Genomic DNA, 4,981 nt, shown 5'->3' with positions numbered 1-4,981 from the left:
CGACAAAGTAACATAGATTGAAGAGTCATCAGGACGTTGGGAGGAGGAGTTTTATGCTACACCGAATTCTGATAAGATTTTTATGGCAGATGGTGAATTGCGAGGAGGTTAGCTTGAGGAGCATAACTGAAGAACATGGAGTTGCGTCAGAAGAGGGAAAGCCTTTATCCCACATTGTTTGTGGGATAGGTTCTTTTAACATTTAAGTCCAAAGTGGCCCGTATGATAACTATCGAAAGACAAAAGGCTTTTTCAATGAAGAAGGCTGAAGTCGGTCGACCCCATGCATGCGCTTATCCCGAGGACACCAAAGTCTTACAACAGACTGGCGAGGATGGAGGCTAAAGATCGAGCAAGTTTGACTGATCGGATGATGATTGCAGAGGATTTGACGGTCATTGCTATACCACAGGATAGAGATGCACGCTAGTTTAAACCTGCGACTTGGTGACTAAGCACATGCAGAAAAGGGGATGTTAACAAGTACGCAAGTTCGAGGTGGATCAACGACCATCACTATACCACAAGATGAATTTGCATGACCTATATCACCTGCGACATAGCGACTGCCAAGGTGGCAGATGAGGTGTCATCCTAGTGGATCTGCAAGTGAATCAGGATGCACCACGTGGCAGAGCATAGAAGAAGAACCCAGGTCCAATGGCAGATAAAATGGAAAGACAGATGGTGTCCAGTGGAAGTCGAGGTGGCTCCGTGGGCGAACCAAAGAGTGACATGCGGCACGGAAGGATAAAGAAAAGAGAAAGTTGCTCTGGTAAGATTAAAGGTCGAGCAGATAAGGAAGATCAAATGGTCGGATGAATCAATCCAATGGCTGTTGGCTTACCGTGATCGGAAGATGGGCGATGTGTATTCATTGCAACTTGGTGACTAACCACTAGCGGTAGGCGGTACAATGAGGCAGTTAAGGCAAACGGTTGAAGTGAAATAGTTCGGTGGTGCTAAGTTTATCGAACAAACCTTGGTTGCAATGAAACTCAAAATAGACTCACTGAAAGCAGCAATTTCATCGACATGAGGTTCCTCGAAGAAATAAGACGCGGTCCCGTTGAAAATAAAAGGTATCGATGAAACTACAGAATCGATAAAACACACAAGCATTTCGCCAAAGGAGGAAGTTTGGCCGAAAGATAAAGGGTGATCCACCAGCAAATCATATGAAGATACGTGGCATGAATGGATGTGCAGCAAAGGAAAGAATTAAAGTTAAATACTGAAGGGTAAAAATGCAATCGGAATACCGATTCCTGAATTTCATAAAAGGGAAGTAGATTACCTACTTTACGTTATTATTTGAACACACATAAAAGATAAAATTTATTTGAATGAATGCCTTTAATATACATCTTAGGGTAAAGTATTATTTTTTTTATATGTGGATGTTATATTCGCAGAATTATTTTCTTAAAATATAAATACTTTGGTTTTATTGGACTATTTTAAACAAGTATTTATACAAAGATAATTGACTTTTCAAAATCTAAGGTGAAGTATATTTAATTTTCAAAATTAAGGAATTTGATTGGCTTATCTTATGTGCAGGAAATAATGAGAGGATGATGAATATTTGCTAAAGAATTTTATCAAGACAAAGAATAGAAGACACATTATTGAAGCATCATTTAGGATTTTTAGGGTTCTCATTTGTAATTATTTATTAAACCAAAGGGTGTGTCCTTTGGAGGGAAACTGTCTGTAACTCCCTTTTGTGTATGAAAGGGTGTGTCCTTTCATATATGCCTTTTGATTCACATACTTATAGGGAGTCATTTTTTATGTAAAAGAGAGGAGTCATAAGAAGAATATACTGTTGTAAGGATTGAATACCATTTTGTATTAGGGAAGTCTATAGGAAGAAGAAGTATCATTTTGTGCAAGCAATCTATAATGGAGTATCTGCAAGTGCAGCTTATGTATACAATTATTTCCTGAAGATTAATATACAAGGTTCGCTGTTTCTTTTTCCAAATATTGTGTACACTTTTGTGTTGATGATTATCTTTGTCCTCTTGATAAATTTGTTTATATATTTTCTATGATGTGAATCACATGTTGTTGCATTAAGTGAAAGATTGAGTTCTTATTGTTTGTGTAACGCATACTGAACCTTCATAGTTGATGAGAAATTGTCTCTTGAGTTGATAAGATATTTTTTCCACAAAGTGTCATATATATCCCTGGATAGAGGCACTGGTTTGTTATTGATCTTTTAAGGTTTTGATATGTATGCATTCAAGGTCCTTGATAGAGAAACGTTCTTCCCAAATCCTATATGAACTGATCTATGTAGATTTCATTTAAGTCTTGAAAGCAATCTCATTTTCAATATACATTCACAATCATTTTTTTTCAAAGCATTCAGTTAAAGTACATAATAAAGCATAGTTGCAAAACAATAATTTGCCAGTTGTGTAAACTTGCTAAAAGGTTTAAATCCACTATAAATAACCTCTTTTGTGCTTGAGAGGAAGAGGCACACCCACCTAGGTTCAGTGGAGCCTAAAGTGCAAAGGAATTTGGTCTTCGACCATCCCTATTCGTTGGCCAAGGCTGATTGGATTACTTGAGGATTTGGCAAGTCTTTTGGTTTTCCAATTTGTGGTTTTGGGAACCAACAGATTGGAGACTCTGCTAGGGACTTGTTACAAAAAGTATTTAGAATTTTTGATGAGCTTGTTTCAGATTCTACTAGAGGAAGAAGCTCAAAAAGTAAATAAAACTATTATTTATCTTAGGAGGTGGCGACTCTACCTAACAAGAAGTTTTATTTGAATTGGTGACTCTACTAGGGGAAGAGACCTAGAGAGAGATGAAAATTTTCCTTTTTGAAAATTTTTCAAAGAAAGCCTTTTATTCTAGATGGCATTAGGCCATTGGATTTCAATGTCTTTTGATGTATTCCAAACAAGTTGTTCCCTGAGCTTTCACAACTTGTACCAAAATTCCATGGGGAATATGATGAATCAGAAACTAATCATTTGGATGTATTTTATGCTTTTTTAAAAGATTATGAGGTTTATGCAGAAGATTATGTGATGAAATTATTTGTCAGGACTTTGAAGGACAATGCAAGAGAAGCTTATGAATCACTCCCTACACATAGAATCTCATCATGGAGTGATTTGGAGCAATAGTTCCTTGATGTGTTTTATGATGCAGGTGAAGAGGGAAGTATAAGCTATGAGCCAGAGGAGGACCAACAATACATAATAGAAGCAAAAGTATGTATGTCTCCTTTGGATGAATTTCTTGACATAGAAAAATAGGAAGATGAATCTACAACACAATTATTTATGAGGATGTTCAAAATATACACAAAAAATCCTTCAAACATCAAGCCCCCATTTTCAATAAAAATGCATGAGTTGGGGATTTATCATGATCCTCAGGTAAGGCTTCTACTTGAAATTTTATATGAAAACATGTTAGAGGAATAATCTGATGATAAAGAAGAAATTATGGATTTAAGCAGGGAAGAATCCATATGTGTAGGTACAGACATAAATAATTAAGAGGAACCATTCCTCAGGCTAGAAGAAATTTCGTATTTGTTAGATATTGAGTATTAGGGATATATTCAAAAGAATGATCCAAAAAAAATTCAGATAAAAGATTCAATTCATATTCAGGAAGTGTGTAGTGAAAAGGCAAATAAATATCAGGAAGAAAAAATATTGTATGATAGTTGCAATAGTTCTTTGTATGATGAATTCCTAGTGAAGTATGAATAAATATTCTCTACAAATGAATCATTTTTTAATTCTTCTTCTGAAGTTGATATGCATATAGTTCATGCACAAGAGGATATTTCAGTAGGTGGCATCTATGAAGACATTATTCCTGAAAATAAAGCATGTGATGAACTCCAGGAGGATAAAACATTTGAAGAGGATGTAATAATAACCGATTTCCTAAATATTTTTACTGTGTTGGATAATAATCTTCAGGAAAAAATTTATGTATAGGAAGGCACTTCAGCGAATGAAGACATTATTCAAGGGGATGATGACACTCAGGAAAATTCCCATGAAAGTATACCAAAAATTTCTGTGTTTTTGGGCCCATTATTTGAAAAGGATATGGGAGAAGATATATCCTGAAGTAATGTTTCAGAGACTATGAGAGAAAAGGAAATAATATATGAGAAGGCAGATGTGATACCTCGGCACAACATTGTTAAAAAAGATATGTATCCAAAGTCTCTTTGTGAGAAGGGTAAAATATTTCTAAAACATAGGGAAATAGAAAATATGTTTGAAGGTGATATTTGTTCAGCCTCTCATTTTCATAAAATCATATGTGATAAAGATTCCTACATATGCCCTAATTTACCGGTTAAGAAAAATGAAATATCTTTTCAAAGTAAGGAGGTGGTAAGAATGAACAATATGGGACATAATCTCAAAGGGATAAATAGTTTGAATTATTGCAACATGGGTTGTGTTAAGTCCAATGCGGATATTGCATTGGGAGGCCCAGATATTTTTCAAGAAGGAACAAGTAGACTAAATTTTGTTTTCCCTCCAAAGAATGTTACATACTCATAAAATATGTTATACAATGAAAGGAGTATTTAGATTTCTGACATTGAGAGTTTTTATAAAAGTTAAATTAGGGCACAATCCACATATGATAGTTAAAGCGACTGGAAATATTTTTTCAAGGAAGTGAGGTATGGTGAAATATTAGGGTTTTCAAATAAACATTGGATAAATGTTTTTAAGATTACATATCCAGAAACCAATTGTGATAAAGGATATGAGTATAGTGATTTAATGATGATGATGGGATGCAACTATAAAAAATGTAGCAAAGTGGAAAAAATGAGTACGTTAATTCATATGGTTAGTAAAGAGGGTGATCATACAATCAGAAAATGCATGTTGCTGCAGGATGGGAATCAGGTTTTTGACAAAGGACAGAAATGATGTTCATTTTCAGGGGCCTCGGGCCACCAAAT

This window comes from Cryptomeria japonica, chromosome 3 (genome assembly GCF_030272615.1).
Source record: "Cryptomeria japonica chromosome 3, Sugi_1.0, whole genome shotgun sequence".
NCBI lineage: Eukaryota > Viridiplantae > Streptophyta > Pinopsida > Cupressales > Cupressaceae > Cryptomeria > Cryptomeria japonica.
This window is presented reverse-complemented; position numbering follows the sequence as displayed.